The sequence below is a fragment of the Asterias rubens genome, chromosome 5 (assembly GCF_902459465.1).
Source record: "Asterias rubens chromosome 5, eAstRub1.3, whole genome shotgun sequence".
NCBI lineage: Eukaryota > Metazoa > Echinodermata > Asteroidea > Forcipulatida > Asteriidae > Asterias > Asterias rubens.
In genome coordinates, this window is record NC_047066.1 from 19,502,103 (window position 1) to 19,520,273 (window position 18,171).

At 38.8% G+C, this 18,171-nt stretch overlaps 2 long non-coding RNA genes across 2 annotated transcripts; both read left to right on the plus strand.

Annotated features, from left to right (window-relative positions):
* The first annotated feature begins 4,170 nt into the window (after positions 1-4,170).
* Positions 4,171-7,858, plus strand: LOC117290015. Its single transcript, XR_004519023.1, has 4 exons — positions 4,171-4,204; positions 6,785-6,919; positions 7,251-7,374; positions 7,821-7,858. It is a non-coding gene; the product is annotated as an uncharacterized LOC117290015 (long non-coding RNA).
* A 586-nt stretch (positions 7,859-8,444) lies between these two features.
* On the plus strand, positions 8,445-14,429 carry LOC117289870. The gene is made up of 4 exons (XR_004518990.1): positions 8,445-8,546; positions 9,024-9,161; positions 12,462-12,588; positions 13,913-14,429. It is a non-coding gene; the product is annotated as an uncharacterized LOC117289870 (long non-coding RNA).
* The last annotated feature ends 3,742 nt before the right edge of the window (positions 14,430-18,171 follow it).

Sequence of the window (18,171 nt, forward strand, 5' to 3'; positions counted from 1 at the left end):
GGTGACAATCATTTAGCGGCCTCGCTCGATAACCACCGATCTATACCATTTTAGTTATCTCACACTCTTCTCCACGCTCCAAAAAGGAAACGTTTCATGTCAAACGATCTTCCTGTAATATTATGGCTTTAAAATACATCAAAGATATACATTTACGTATAAATATTCACTATTTTGAGGAATAAATCGTGAAACCTTTACGTAAAATGTATATGTTTCATGACCATTCAAAGCCACCATACTATTTATATAAACATCCACTTTCTTAAAATATTAACATTTTCAAGAAGAGACTCAAACACAATTGTTCTTTCGCGATTTCTATTTAATTTGCTGGACGTGTGGTGTCGTAGTAGTTGAAAAAGGGTGATAGTGAATAATAACAATAAATACATATCAAGTCATAAACAGCAATAGTACAGAAAAGTATAAGGCTAATAGATTTGAACGATAGCACGATATAGTGAGAGAGCTTTCCATCCCACCCAATCAAAATGATTAAAATAACAACCAAAGTACTGCGCTGTGTAAAACTGCTTTTGCAATCTGACTACCTATGCTCACTGCCCTCGAGTGTTGATCAGCCTTTATTAAAAAAAGGCCCGCATAGCCTGCAAATTGTTGATCACTTAAAAAACGGAAGTTGGGCATCTGCATAATATCTCCTCAATGTCACTATAGAGCCCGGACGCAAATGCATTAAGCTCAAGCACAATGCTTACTTATTTCTGCTAACCACAGCAGGGCACCAGACTGTTTATTAGAAAATAATAATAATAACAATCGTTATCTGTTTCTGCTAAGCAACAAATTGTGGTGCCAAGTAATTTGTAAATGTACGATAATTCGGTCTTGCTGTGCTGCATTGCTTGTATGCTGAGATGAGGTGCAGCTACTAAAAGGCTGTGCAGGCGATCCTGGGGAACAACTCCCGTAAAATTGCACGACAGTAAAATTACTGAGTGTCTCCCGTTATCAAACCCTACGTCAGTCAATCGTGCTGTTTCGTCACATAACCAATATCACATAAATTTCAAATTAAAACTAACATGAGATCGGGTTATTATAAACACATGAGTTCTAAGAGTGCTTTCTATAATGTTACGCAAATGTGGATGAATATATTTTACTAATTTAGAATAATAATATTTAGACAAAGATTTAATAGACTACACTTGAAATAACATTGCTAAATACCAAATTTACAAAGATACCAATAATATTTCATACGAAGCTATTGTAAGATATTAATGGAAATCACTCGACTCTGTTAAAAATGTTAAGTTAATCTTGCTAAGTTTTCGCCAAAAACTATCTTCAGGTGATGTCTAAACTATCTAATAAATCCCCTAAACTACATAATCATCTAAACAGTAAATATTTTACTTACAGTTTTAACTGGTTCAGTTACGTTTGGTAACTAGTGTATTCATAACTTTTGTATAGTAAGAGGTTCAACAGCTTCGGGTAGTGTAATGTATTTTGAGAAACATTTTAAAACTGCAAAATGTCACATTTTCTCCCCAAAACTTTGAATATAAGAAGCATTGCCGCATTAACGTTTCTCTGATTGTGTTTTCCTATTAGGGATTAGTCTCCCTGCGTGGACATAATTATTATTCGCTCCGGAGTTTTGGCGATGTCTCAAAAACGCGACCAATGAAATTTTACATTTTAGTTTTAATGTAAACAACTATAGGCCTACATTTTCTCAAGCTGCTCCTATACTATCAAAGGCTGCTGTATGAGTGATGACCAAACGTACACATACATGTTTTATGTAGGTACTTTCCTTTAATTTAGTGTATGCTGATGAAGTCGAAACTTATCTCTCTTTTCGGTAATCACTTACCAGCCAGCCTGTTGTACCAATCATTTCACAGTAGACGTCCAAAAGCTTTTGGCTGTTTGGGAGCGAAACGGTGTAGACACCACTCTCAGTATTACCTGCATCCAGCAAAGCCTGGCAGTCCGCAGGTTTGTCATCTAAAATCCAAAATGTGTGAAACATAGACTTATATTACACAATATAGCAACAAACAACAGCAACGCAATAACCGACAGCAGCAGCAGCAACAACAACAGCATCAACAATAACAATAACATAACAAAAAGCTAAAAAACACGTGTCTACTGATCACATAAAAACAATACGTAGAGATAAACTATAAAAATGCCCCTTTTTGAGGAAGCAAACTGATATCAAGGTAAAGAAATATTGTTGCCTCAAAAGCTTTGGTTGAATGCACCTTAAAAGCTTTTTAGTAAATTAACTAATCTGCATAAAGTCTTTTTCGTTTTTGTTTTAACCTAAATTGGTACCAAACCGAATTGCTGTTTTATTGGCTGTTAAATACTCACAGTGACAATTAAAATAGTCGTTAATCATCTCAACTTCGTCAGTAAACAGTGGGTGATCGGTGCGATAGGGTTCGATTGGTCTCTTGTGTGCCATTTTATTTAGCCCCCCCTGGTAATATAACGGCACAGGAGCAGCGTTCCTCATGACTGCCCGGCATCACCCAGTGGAGTTTGCCTGCATGGTTCGACTCTTGCACGAAATAGCACGTCTTTGGTGATCCATTGACAACTGCAAACAAGATTGCTTGGAAACAGTGTTAAACAAAATAAAATAGCTTCGGTGTTTTGAAAAATCACGTGGAGTAGAACTGAAGAAAATTCTCGCCGACAGTTCCCAAAATTTCATTTCGTGTATCAAAACATCTATTGACATCACGGTCGGGCAAAGCATTTTGAGTTATTCAGATGTCACAAATTATCTTTTTCTTACCCGAAAATATTGCAACATTAGTGCCGGTTATAGGTGCATTATTATTAATACACGCCCGGGCAACGCATTTAAAGTTATTCAGAGATGCAAACAATTTCCCGCAAGTATTACAAATGCAGTACATAATTACTTCTGGAAAGCAAAAAAAAAAGAACGTTAACAATAAGGCCGGTGTCGCGTGCAATTATGTCTTCTATGCAATACTATCCGGAAGACATTATTGCATATGCAATAATGTCCGCAGGACGGTTTTGCATTTGCAATCGTGTCCGCCCGGACGCTGCTGCATAATGCAATTGTGTCCGCCCGGACACATTTGCATATGCAGTTGTGTCCGCCCCGTGCAAAACCGTCCTTGCAGTAAATTAACGCCCTTGGTCGACGGAACACGTTCGTCGACGGAACAAGTGCATGTCATAAATGACATGGGAAATGTTCTGCCGTTGGGTATTCGCTGCAAAGTGAATATTCATGTTGCAATACGTAGGTTCAGTGCATGCACGCTCGCTTACGCGCGCACATACATGTAAAGTCACTGGATGGTTTTTGCATAGCCCCGGACAGGATTGCATAGTGCAAAAGTGTCCGGAGCGGACAGTATTGCATGGCGGACACAATTGCATCTGAAACCGGCCAAACCATCTAAAGTTATTCAGATGTATACATTGTTTATTAGTCTTTGTTGAAAGAAAGATCACTGCACTTTCAGTGTTAGAGAAAGAAAACAAGTAAAGAGAAGCAACCTTAGAAAATGTGTTCTATTTATCTGTCTTTTACCTCTCACCACTTCGAGGGAGTTGAGATCAAAGAACTTGGTCAGATGCATATAATGTTTGTTCGGGTGGTGATACGAATTATGTCAAGCCAATAATTATCTTTTTGGCGGAGGAAATTATAATGTTTGGGTTGGTGGTGGCATATGGAGTTAACTCGAGTTGTTACTTTAATCTCATTCGTGAGTGGAGCGGGCAAGGAATGGCATTGGGTGGGGTGGCTGGAGAAGCATGCTAAAAAAATATTGTCAAAACAGTCGCGGGGGCCGATCTAGCCTGAGTCGAATCGGGAGCCGAAGCCTTAGTTTCAAAAAGGGCCTACATGTAGGTGTATACTGGGTGCGTTTGATAAGCTTTCCTGGGTCGACCTCGGTGTGTGGCGGGTTTTTTTTCAGGACGAACGTGTGCAGAAAATTACCCACGGTCGTCCTGGAAAAAAACCCCGCCACACACCGGGGTCGACCCGGGGAAGCTAAACGAACGCACCTTTAGGTCTGTGGTTTGTTCCGAATCCGAAAAAGAGAGCGCCCTCTTTCTACCAGAAGAGGCCAAAGCTGTGCATTCAATTTCTGGCGCGTGTTCTGTACATATACATGTGTCCGGTGAATTTCGAGGTGGAAGGTATGGTCAACATTTCAAGGTAATTATTCCATATTTTCTGTGTTATTCAGACTGAATATGGGCACACGAACTGTTTCAAACCAATACCTTAGTGTTGGTGATCACATAGAATGTTTTAAAGTTGTTAAGATGTTTAAAATGATTGAAAATTGGGTGATTTTCAATGCGTGTTTTGACACTTTTAGAGCGCCACAGTGACATGATACAACACAATCCTCCTCTCAGCAGTTTTCACGGTATGATGCCCTTTTCTTTGAACTGGGAAACAAAATAATGATGCCATATATGAACCGATGCCCTAATTATCTTCATTTGTCAATATGAAGTAAGTAAACATGTTAAAACTTGATGGACATTGAAATGTTCACACCACACACCGATCTTCGATGACTTCAACTGAACTCAGAACTGGCCCCATTTGTTTCGAGTTTTTCCTGTTTTCACGGCAAACAAGAAAGCATGGTTTCCCGGTGAAGCTATACATGGAAGAAACATCTGTAGTGTCTACAAGTGACTCTGTGTATGACTCTATTAGCCAGCATTTGTCTTCATTTTATTCAAGATATTTTTTTAGTTCAATTTTAAAAATTACCATGGTAACTTACATAAAATAATTAAAAGTGTGAATAACTACTGGCTTTCAACCTTGATTTATATTTATTTTTATATAATTTTTTCCTTAATATTTATAATATTAAAGCGTATAAATAAACAGTGATAATTGAATCAACAAGCTGATATTAATAACAATATTGACACGAGGGTTAAAAAATAAAAATCTCAAAAAAATGATATAAAAGGCACATGGCTTCTTTTTTTAAGCCTCTGTATTTTTTTTTCCAGAATGCTCAGCAAAATATTCAGTCACATGATTTGATCATCATGAACTGTGAATTGAAATATTGTTTGAATTTGATGAAACTTTTTCGGTGGGCAATGGCCTCAACATTACAGGTATGACATATTTTGAACCTTGTAGAAATGCCTAAAATACCAAACTTTTTGCATTTATAAGTGAAAATAACCAGTGGAGCCTTACGTGTTCCTAAGTTTTGGTCAAGGGAGAGGAGACTCTTGGCCTGGCAAATAAAACCGCACAATTTTAATCTAGGGACAGTTTACATCGCGCACAGAGAGGTAAAAGATTTGCCACGATTTTAGGGACACCTCGAAAACAGGACCTCCTACGATACATTAGTGTTATTAGTAACCGCATGGCAAGAGTATCTGACGGACATACAATTTATAGGCACAATCATCATCACAACATTGTTAGTTATTCCTGTGATGAGAGGGAATAGTCTGCACAATTTGTACACTTAGTATATCATGATTCTACTTCTACATTAAGTTCAAGATTATCTCTTCCAACAACAAATTGATTATAATATCCCCTATTTCTTGTTGTGGGAGTTTGCCGAGTTATGGGCATGATGGGAAGATCATCTCAACTCAACAAACCAACAAACATGTTTGAATTGAATGATGATCCCTACACACACGTCCCCATCCAATAACTTACGTATTTAATTCGTTTACAGTCTATTCTGTCGCCATCTTGAAAACAAAATCAAAACAATCCCATCATGCATCTTGACATGGAAAACGGATGTAAAGCCGAAGGAGCTTCAAAATTATAATAAATGTGTACGGAGTCTCAGGTTTCTGACAAAATTCTCAAAATACAAAATGTGCCCGTTCAAAAATGTAGTGCCCGGACAAAGTCATCAACGCGGGCAAAATCGTCACCGCCTGGAAAAAGGAAAAAAAATTGCAAAAAATTACGTCTGATGAACACAAACTATGGATGTTGAAACAAACAGCACGGTTAAAACACCTAATGCAAGAACGATCGGCAGAAAGCAGTGAAGTTAACTACTCGACTTGTCACACTTTAAATAGTCGCAACAATGATACTAGTCGCAACTTATTTTTTGTTAATTATTCTCAAGATGCATTGTGGCAATGTTTGAAACAGGAGCAAATATAAAAACATTCAAGCAAAATGAATGGGCCATATTTTTGACCGCGTGAGGGCGCTCTCAATCACTTCCGGGGGTATATTCATTCATACCCAAAACAATTTTTAAAGATTGGAACACATTATAACCACAGACATCTAATCCATCACAGACAATAAGACTTTTAAAGGAGCCGTTATAATCCACCTCTAAAGCAAATTGAAACTACGGCGCAACAAAAGTGACAGAACGCCTATTAATTTGTGCAGGGCGAATCGCGTGTACCCCCGGAAGTGATCAAAATACTATTTATAGCGCCCTCGCGCGGTCAAAAATAAGGGGCATTTAAGGATTGTGTCACTGATGTCTGATTGTGTTTTGTAAGTAAATTATGATGTCGTGAGCGACACAACTGGTTTGCACCAAAGTAGTCGTGACCATTAAGAACTGGTCAATCATGGTAAGATTCATACACTGCTTTGTGTCTGAGGTCTTAGCCATCGTCGAATGCTGCTGTCTCCTCCCGGCTAAACATTCTTGTAAAAATACCATGACAGTTTTTTTTGTTTATGAGCTTGTGTTTCATTACTTGTTAAGCTAACTATAGCATTGTATTGTTCTTTGTTTGCATGATACAGGAAGACTTTCATCTCCGAAGAGATCCAGCCATCAAATAATGATGAGGCCGAATGATGATGAGACCTGAAAAATGATAAGCTTCCAACATGGATGTACAGCATCTGGTAAATGAACTGCTCTCTTCCTTAAACAAGGTTAGTTCATAAAAGATTTCATCATTTATTTTTTGGATCATAATTTTGTATGGTAGTCCAACCTAAGCTTGGGCAAGTTCACGATATTATTATAATATTATTTCTGAGGGTTGGTGTCTGTTTGTGATAATTTTTCCCGTAAAACTCACATAAATAGTTTCTAAGATTTCTGAGGCTTGTTGTCCGTGTAAGAATGCTGCTGTCATCCCTGCTAAACATTCTTGTGAATTTACCATGACAGTTTTGTTGTTATCTTAAACTACTTGGGCTTGTGTTTCATAACTTGTTAAGGTAACTATATAATTATATAGTCTTTGTTTGCATGATACAGGACAACTTTCATCTACGAGAGATCCAGCCTTGAACTGATGAGACCTAATGATGATGAGACCTGAAAAATGATAAGCTTCAGACAGCGATGTGCAGTGTCTGGTAAATGAACCGCTCTCTCCCAGGTTAGTTAATAAAAGATTTCATCATTTATTTTTGGTATCATAATTTCTTAAGGTAGTCCAACCTAAGTTTGGGCGATATCACAATATTTTTTTAAAAATCGCAAGAATTGTTTCTCTTTTTTCTGGGGCTGGTGTCCGTTTGTGAGCTGGTGCCAGAGATGTGGCTGTCTTCTCACTGCTAATTGAGTTCTCCTTGTGAAAATCTTTTTGAATTCTATGAATTTTCACCCCACAACAATTCATGCAAGAACAGTTTTCTCAGATTTTTAAGGGGTTGGTGTCATTCAAGAGTGCTGCTGCTAGCTGCTGTATGTGGATGGACAAAAAACTAAACTTTCTTGTGAAAATACCCAAACAGTTTTGTTATCTCAAACTACTTTAGCTTGTGTTTCTTTACTTGTTAAGCTAACTATAGCATTGTCTTGTTTTTTGTTTGTATGATACAGGACGACTTTCATCTCCGAAGAGATCCAGCCATCAAGTGATGAGACCTCATGATGATGAGACCTGATTAATGATTAGCTTCAGACAGCGATGTGCAGAACTCAGTCTGGTAAATGAACTGCTCTCTCCCGTAAAAAAGGTTAGTTCATAAAAGATTTCATCATTTATTTTTTGGATCATTATTTCTTATGGTAGCCCAACCTAAGCTTAAGCGATACCAAGATTATTAAAAATTGCAAGAATTGCTTCTCATATCTGATGGTTGGTGTCTGTTTGTGAACTGGTGCCAGGGATGTGGTTGGTACCCGCTGTCTCCTCACTGCTAATTGCGTTCTCCTTCTGAAAATACCATGACAGTTTTTTTAAAAGGATTGCTTTTCGCATTTCGTTAGTTTTCAGTCCACAACATTTCATTCTGATTTTAAACAATCCATGCATGAATAGTTTCTCAGATTTTTGAGGGTCGGCGTCATTCACAAATGCCGCTGTTAACTGTGGATGGACAAAAAAGGTCAACTCTCTTGTTAAAAGTTTTGTTATTTATCTCAACCTACTCTCCCTTGTGTGTCTTTAAGCAAAATTATTACTTAATTGTTCTTTATTTGGATAATTCAGGACGACTTTCATCTCCGAAGACATCTAGCCATCAAGTGATGAGACCTATATGATGCTGAAACCTGAAAAATGATTAGCTTCAAACAATGAAATGTTCTCTCCCTTCAAAAAAGGTTCGTTCATAAAATATTTCATCAATTATATTTTTTAGTATAATTTCTTTTGGTAGTTCCACCTAAGCTTGACGATAGCACGATACTATTTCTCTTACATCTGAGGGTTAGTGTCTGTTTGTGAATTGGTGCCAGAGGTAACATCTAAATGTATTATATGGTGCCAGAGCTGTTGTTGGTACCCGCTGTCTCCTCACTGCTAGTTGCATTCTCTTTGTGAAAATACCATGACAGTTTTTTTTTAAAGGATTACTTTTCGAATTCTGTTACTTTTTACCCTACAACATTTCATTCTGATTTTAAACAAAATGGTTTCTCAGATTTTGGAGGGGTTGGTGGCATTCGCGAATGCTGCTTCAACTGATAACATTCTTGTAAAAATACCACAACAGTTTTGTTGTTTTTCTCAAACTACATGTACTTTACCTGGTATTTCATTACTACAACATATTATTGTTCTTTTTTTGCATGATACAGGTCAACTTTCATCTCCAAAGACATCTAGCCATCAGGTGATGAGACATAATGATGCTAAGACACACCTGAAAAATGATTAGCTTCAAACTTCGACGTAGAGTGTCTGGTAAATGAACCGCTCTCTATTCCTTAAAAAAGGTTAGTTTCAAAAATATTTCATCCAGCCTAAGCTTGGACGATATCACGAAACTATTGTAAATCACAAGAACTGTTTCTCTTATATCTGAGGGTTGGCATACTGTTTCCAACATGTCCTTCCGTGTGTGTGTGTGCATGGTGGTTGGTGTTGTGATTTGTGTGTGTGTACGTGCGTGCATTAGGATATGTGTACAGGTTATGACTTAGAAGACTCAAAACTGTTCATGTGGATTGGTCTTGTGAACGCCCCCCCCCCCCCCTCCCCTGGTCTGTCCTTATATTGGACTATAGGCCAACACATTTGTCATGGCTAAAACAAAGTAAATGTTGTCTGAGCAATATTTCTAGAAGTACATGTACTCGTAGTATCAACTCCAAACTTGGTTTGTGGATTGGTCTTTGTTTTTGGATTGGTCTGTGGACCCCCCCCCCCCCCCCACCCCACCCAAGAAGCTTATTGCTTTTGGACCCTAGGCCAAACTTTTAGGTCATTATGACTAAAACAAAAAGAATGTTGCCTGCCTACCATACTACCCACTCTGCCTTCCCTCACACCTTCTCACCTATCCTTCCCCACTCCGTTTTCCCAGCTCTGCCTTCCCTCACACCTTCTCACCTATCCTTCCCCACTCCGTTTTCCCAGCTCTGCCTTCCCTCACACCTTCTCACCTATCCTTCCCCACTCCGTTTTCCCAGCTCTGCCTTCCCTCACACCTTCTCACCTATCCTTCCCCACTCCGTTTTCCAAGCTCTGCCTTCCCTCACACCTTCTCACCTATCCTTCCCCACTCCGTTTTCCCAGCTCTGCCTTCCCTCACACCTTCTCACCTTCTCACCTATCCTTCCCCACTCCGTTTTCCCAGCTCTGCCTTCCCTCACACCTTCTCACCTATCCTTCCCCACTCCGTTTTCCCAGCTCTGCCTTCCCTCACACCTTCTCATCTATCCTTCCCCACTCCGTTTTCCAAGCTCTGCCTTCCCTCACACCTTCTCACCTATCCTTCCCCACTCCGTTTTCCCAGCTCTGCCTTCCCTCACACCTTCTCACCTATCCTTCCCTACTCCGTTTTCCCAGCTCTGCCTTCCCTCACACCTTCTCACCTATCCTTCCCCACTCCGTTTTCCCAGCTCTGCCTTCCCTCACACCTTCTCACCTATCCTTCCCCACTCCGTTTTCCCAGCTCTGCCTTCCCTCACACCTTCTCACCTATCCTTCCCCACTCCGTTTTCCCAGCTCTGCCTTCCCTCGCACCTTCTCACCTATCCTTCCCCACTCTGTTTTCCCAGCTCTACCTTCCCTCACACCTTCTCACCTATCCTTCCCACTCCGTTTTCCCAGCTCTGCCTTCCCTCACACCTTCTCACCTATCCTTCCCCACTCCGTTTTCCCAGCTCTGCCTTCCCTCACACCTTCTCACCTATCCTTCCCCACTCCGTTTTCCCAGCTCTGCCTTCCCTCACACCTTCTAACCTATCCTTCCCCACTCCGTTTTCCCAGCTCTGCCTTCCCTCACACCTTCTCACCTATCCTTCCCCACTCCGTTTTCCCAGCTCTGCCTTCCCTCACACCTTCTCACCTATCCTTCCCCACTCCGTTTTCCCAGCTCTGCCTTCCCTCACACCTTCTCACCTATCCTTCCCCACTCCGTTTTCCCAGCTCTGCCTTCCCTCACACCTCCTCACCTATCCTTCCCCACTCCGTTTTCCCAGCTCTGCCTTCCCTCACACCTTCTCAGCTATCCTTCCCTACTCCGTTTTCCCAGCTCTGCCTTCCCTCACACCTTCTCACCTATCCTTCCCCACTCCGTTTTCCCAGCTCTGCCTTCCCTCACACCTCCTCACCTATCCTTCCCCACTCCGTTTTCCCAGCTCTGCCTTCCCTCACACCTTCTCACCTATCCTTCCCCACTCCGTTTTCCCAGCTCTGCCTTCCCTCACACCTCCTCACCTATCCTTCCCCACTCCGTTTTCCCAGCTCTGCCTTCCCTCACACCTCCTCACCTATCCTTCCCCACTCCGTTTTCCCAGCTCTGCCTTCCCTCACACCTTCTCACCTATCCTTCCCCACTCCGTTTTCCCAGCTCTGCCTTCCCTCACACCTTCTCACCTTCTCACCTATCCTTCCCCACTCCGTTTTCCCAGCTCTGCCTTCCCTCACACCTTCTCACCTATCCTTCCCCACTCCGTTTTCCCAGCTCTGCCTTCCCTCACACCTTCTCACCTATCCTTCCCCACTCCGTTTTCCCAGCTCTGCCTTCCCTCACACCTTCTCACCTATCCTTCCCCACTCCGTTTTCCCAGCTCTGCCTTCCCTCACACCTTCTCACCTATCCTTCCCCACTCCGTTTTCCCAGCTCTGCCTTCCCTCACACCTTCTCACCTATCCTTCCCCACTCATCTTTCCCAGCCTTCTACCCTACCCACTTTGACAATGATTAAATCTCCTTTAAAAACAAATGTAATGCAGAAAGGTTAGAAATGGGGGGGGGGTGGTTGTAGTGTGTATAAGTGTTTTCACCCTTTGGTCTTTGCAACCTACATGGCAGAGTTACCGCAGAACAACACTGCACAACACTGGCTAAGATTATTGGTGAAAAAAAAACCAACACTGTTCTACATGTGTCAAATGTCAAGAAACAGACTGGCTAGCAGGGCATTTGCGTTTATAAAAGACACTGGACACTATTGATATTGTCAGAGACAAGTCTTCACAGTTGGTGTATCTCAACACGCATAATATAAATATAACAAACCTGTGAACATTTGAGCTCGATTGGTCGTTGAAGTTGCAAAAAAGAAAAAACACCCTTGTTGCACCAAGGTCACACAAAGTTGTGTGCTTTCAGATGCTTACTTTCGAGAACTCAAATGCTAAATATGAGGTCTGGAAATCAAATTACTTCTTTCTTGAAAACTAAGTCACTTCAGAGGGAGCTGTTTCTCACAAAGTTTTATACTATCAACCTCTCCCAATTGCTTGTAATCAAGAAAGGTTTTATGCTAATAGTTATTTTGAATAATTACCTATAGTGTCCACTGCCTTTAAACACACCTTTTCTTGTTTAAAGGATTGCTTTTCGAATTCTGTTTTTACCCTACAACATTTCATTCTGTTTTTAAACAACATGTATTCACGCATGAATATTTTAGCAGATTTCAGAGAGTTGTTGTCCATGTCTCCTTGCTGCAAAACGAGGATGGATAACATTTTTGTGAAAATACCACAACATTTTTGTTGTTTATCTTTACCTTGTGTTTCAATACTATAACATAATATTGTTCTTTTTTTGCCTGATACAGGTCGACTTTCATCTCCGAAGACATCTAGCAATCAAGTGGTGAGGCCTAATGACGCAGAGACCAGAACAATGATCAGCTTCAAACATCGACGTTCTTTCCCATCAACTGTTCTTTCCCTTAATAAAAGGTTAGTTCATAAAATATTTCATCATTTATTTTTGTTTTTATGTATTCACATGGTAGTTTAACGTTACACTGGGTGAATATCATAATACTATTGAAAATCTCAAGAATCGTTTCTCTGTCCGTTTGTAAATTGGTGCCAGAGCTGTGATTGGTACCTGCTGTCTCATCACTGCTGATTGTATTCTCCTTGTGAGAATACCATGACAGTTTTTCAAAGGATAGCTTTTCGAATTCTGTTATGTTGTACCCTACAACACTTCATTCTGATTTAAAACAATTCATGCATGAATAGTTTCTCAGATTTTTCGGGATTGGTTTCAGCCGCAAATGTTGCTGCTAACTGGATGGAAAAAGAATCAACCTTCTTGAGAAAATACCAAAGTAGTTTTTTTTTAAAGGGTTGCTTTATTTCTAATGAATTTTTACCCTAGAACATTTCATTCTGATTTACAACTCATACATGAATAGATTCTCAATTCGTGTAGGATTACTGTCAGTGTGTTAATGCAGCTGTCTCCTCGCTTGTGAAAACATGATGAAAATTTTGTTATTTTTTTCAAACAATTCGAGCTTGATTCCACATTCAAGAGTATGGTCATCTGGTACTATTAAGGATCGAGGTAGTCACCTCATGGACCGATCTAATTAAATACGCACAGATAGAGATTGGTCTGCCATGTGCAGAAGACACTTTAAATGTGTTTGTGTCACTAATAGGTCCAAATATTTTCACCCCATGGTTGGACAGAACACCTGAAAGAAGTATACCTCAACTCAATTTTCAGTGTCAATTTTTATTTTATTTTACTGCTTGCTTTGTGAAATGTTGAAATTTGATGACTTCAAAAATCGATCCAAGTACAATGTACATGTATCGTCAAATTTTTGCAATACTTTCTTGCTGATATATCACGGGTGAAAAAAGCGACTTTGCTCGAGCCTAGTTCCACCTATCGAAGTTCATTTAGTAGGCCTATAACCAGGAGTTGGGGAAGGGACCCCCCCCCCAACAAAGGGGGTGGGGATAAATAAATTGAAGAAACAACCCCAAGGCAGTAAACAAAATTATGCATGTGTTTACTTATATATTCCTTTCTTCTTTAAGGGTTCAAACACCCGTATATGAATGTTTATTTTGTTTTTTTTCTACAGTTATGTTACTGAAACCTAATCTGACCGTTGGAAAGCTGTTATATATTAGTCATTCATTTACCAAGCTCTAGTTGAACAGAGTACATTCAAGACAGATAAAGGCCTCTATGTCGTAAATGTTGATACTTGTTTGACTTAATGTAAACGAAGTTCCATTTGTTGTTATTTTGAAGGTGTGCCATCTGTTGATGATACCAAGCTGTCAACGAGAAGGGGATTTCACCAGTCTACCAATCAGCAATTTACTAGGTGTGTGAGGTTTACTACGGAACAGAGGTATATTCAAAACCTGTGGGTTTCATCACCCATGTTTTACACTAACATCAAAAAGTGGGCTGTTTTTGCAGCACTATACAAGCGCCACCCCTACGCCACATGCCACAACATTCTGGGGACTTCATGCAGGCACCAGCCTAACCCAGATGAATGGTTGACCCTACAGATTAATTACAGACATGAACATTGAAAACATGTTTTTATTAACACCATTTGTATTTATAGAAAAGCATTGTTTAAAATTCCATTTATTAAATTATTGAACTATTCCATGTAACTATTATTAATATTTTTTGCTGAACATCTCACATCTTTCATGACTGAAAGCATTCATCCATTCGAGTTTGAATTAGGCAATTTGATGTTTGTTTTAATTTATTTAAACTAGAGTTTGATTTACACAGTTTTAATAAAAGGCACTTGACACCATTTTTAATTACTCAAAATAATTGTTCGCATAAAAACATACTTGGTAACAAGCAATGGGGAGCTGTTGATAGTATAAAACATTGTGAGAAACAGCTTCCTCTGAAGTAACATAGTTTTTGAGAAAGAAGTAGTTTTCCGCGAATTTGATTTTGTGACTTCAGAATTAGATTTTGAGGTCCCGAAATAAAGCATCTGAAAGCACACAACTTCGTGTGACAAGGTTTTTTTTTTTTTCATTATTATCTCGCAAATACAACGACCAATTGAGCTCAAATTTTCACATTTGTGATTTTATGTTGAGATACAGCAAGTGAGAAGGATGGTCTTTGACAATTATCAATAGTGTCCAATGTCTTTGATCCATTATTTTAGGAGTAATCACTAAGAAAACAGAAACATAATTGGTTAGTTTTAGTATTGTAATTCTTTATCAACATGGGAAACATTGAATTTGTCACATGGATACATTTACTTGTTGCCAATGCCACTAAGAGACCGATCCATTAAGCTCAACCCCGTTGCGTATTGACCAATCTCAACCCACGAACAACCACAGGTCTGACACTATAAAGTCCGACATGTGTGCGCGTATGCTTGGCGCGCGCAGCACAGTTGTGCAGAATAGCAATGGAGAGGCTTATGTGTTCTTGCTCACTCGTTCGCTGTGGGCGGAGCCTAATGGATCAATGTATAGTCGATTTGGGTGAACCCTTTTATAGAAAACAGTCTCTAAAGGGTTTACAGTATAAGGTTCATCCCATTGCTGTTGTTAAGTCTAGATAAATGCTCTTTTTAAAATCTCTGTCGCAGTACTTTTTGCAAACAAAGACACCCCCTGTAATGTTTTGACTGTAAAGCATGGGTAGTATGATAGTCTAATTAATAGCTGTGTGGTTACAATATCTGTCCAATCTTTTCAAAAAAGCTGTAAAGTTTTGAACGATTTATACTCATTGCATCATTGCAATTGAAGTCAAATTATTGTTCTGGGCCCAATTTCATAGGGCTGCTTAGCGGCAAATCTTGTGCTAACTGCGAGATTTCAATTTCATAGCACTGCTAACCCTGAGCACACAAAATGGTGTGCTCACCTTCCGGAGCGTTTGGTGAACCCACATTCTGGCCCCCTAATTTTTCTGCTATCCAGTGAAACACGCTTGCACATAAGCCAATTTTTATACTACAGTAAGCACATTTGCTTACTGTTAAGCATTGCTAAGAAATTGGGCACTAGGCAACAGCTGGTTGATGATATTAATCAGGCTGCACTACCGAGAGCATAGTGCTATTGTTATTACCAATGAATGACACAGAATGCACTTATTTTCTTAACGAACACCCTTTTACAAAGTTTAATATCAAGTACTCGATATCAAGTACATAGAAACCTCAAAATGGTTCCTGGGTCTAGTGTTCAACTGTTTATTGCTGGACACAGTTAATTATGGTAAATGGTATGTTGTAAATTGTGCTATGTAAAAGGTAGACAATAATGTAGATAACCATGTAAGTGTTATAAGTAAGCCAAGTAAAGTAGTGTTAGAATTTAAAGACTAAGGAACTGCATTTTGAAGAAAACGATAGAAGGTGTCATTTGAATTAAGCGAACTCAAAAACTATGAAGGAAAACCGACATTTTTAATATTACATTTTGGTATAGTTTCTTGACAGTAACACCTAAGTTGTTGAAAATTTCACAGATTCGATTAGATCAAACAGCAATAATTTGTTTCTATTCAAGAATTTCTAAGGAAAGCGTACACAATCCCAAACATATTAATATCTAGAAGAAGTTTTGCTTGGTGAAAAAAAAGGAATTCAAAAGTCTACAAAATCTGTGTCAAACTATTAGTGGGTAAAACAGTTTAGCAGTGTAGTTTAACATAACTCAAAGAACATTGTAAACAATAAGGCTCGTTCAATTACAGTAAATTTATTGTTCCTATACTAATAATGTTAAATTTGTATTATTGAGAATATATTTAGTGTTGAGTCAAATAAAATGATTCTATACATATAACAGAAGAAAAATGCCTTGAATTGCTTATTGTATGTGATTTTACTGTACAAGAAATGTGTTATGGTTTCAATACGCAATACAAAAGAAATCAGTTCTTTATTTTAAGGAAACTCACTTTCACCCTACCCAAAATCACAACTACACTTCTCTACAAAAACAGTTCACTAAAATTTTTTTTTAAATTTGAAAAGTGAAAGGTCCTTTAAAATAGTTTGAAATTCTCCTTTAAGTCAATTCAACCCTAAATAGTAGTCTCTCGAACCCACGCTACATTAATCAATTGAGTACAATATAAAACCTTATTTATGCCTTTAAATTTGTTTATTGTAAGAAAAAACTCCTTTAAAATAGTTTAAACTGTCCCTTTAAGTCAATTCCGCCATATTGAGTATTCATATGATCCCATAAAACCATAAATCATTTAATACATTTAAAAACCTTCTGAACCACCCAATAATCACTTCACTACAAAATGTATCTTTAAATATGTTTTTAAAGTAAAAGGCTCTTTAAAATAGTTTGAACTTCTCCTTTAAGTCAAATCAACCATAAATAGTAGTCTCATGAACCCACACAACATTAATCCATCGAATACCTTTAAAAAACTCATTTAAAGTAATTTGAACTGTCCCTTTAAGTCAATTCCGCCATATAGAGTCTTATAAACCCATAAAACCATAAATCATTTCATACATTTAAAAACCTTATTAACCAACCCAATAATCACTTCACTACAAAATATACCTTTAAATTTGTTTTTAAAGTAAAAGGCCCTTTAAAATAGTGTGAGTAATATACATTTAAAAATATTCCTTTAAATTTGTTTACTGTAAAAAAAAACTCCTTTAAACTAATTTGAACTGTCCCTTTAACTCAACTCCGCCATGTAAAGTAGTCTTTTGAACCAATAATACCTAAAATCATTTAATACCTTTAAAATCTTCTAACCACCAATACAGCCCACACTACAAAACATACACCTTTAAACTCGTTTGAATAGTGACCAATATCCTACAATACTTTGAAACAAGTTGAAATTCCCATTTTAGTCAATTCAACCATTAAAGAGTTGTCTTTTGAACCAATAAAACCATAAATCATTTAATACCTTTAAAATCTGCTAAACACTAATACAGCCCTTCACTACAAAACATACACCTTTAAACTCGTTTGAATAGTGACCAATATCCTACAATACTTTAAAACAAGTTGAAATTCCCCTTTAGTCAATTCTTGGAGCAGTCCCTTAAACCCATTATACCATAATTCATTATTACCATTAAGAGCCTTCCAAACCTTCCATTCATAGCTTTACTACAAGATGCATTTAAATTTATCCCTTTAAATCAAAAAGACCTAATAGAGAAATACCCATCCCCAGCATGATGAATATTACTCCATATCCCACATTAAAATCCAACAAGCTTTTTTTTATACCCCAATGGCTAACTGACTTCTCAGCAACCCCTATCCTATGGCCACTATCCTTACCCTCACCCCAAGCCTTCATCAGTCCAACCAACTCAACCCCCTAGCTGACTGCTATTAGTCCATCACTCCAAGCCCATCTGACTACCTGCCCAGCAAACTCCCAGCCTCTGGCCCCTCCAGCTGCCCAACCCAAGTGACTGCCATATAGCACTCCCTCCCCTCGACTCAGAGCCCCAAGGCCCTTGGTCAACCCTCAGATCAGCTAGAAATCCAAGG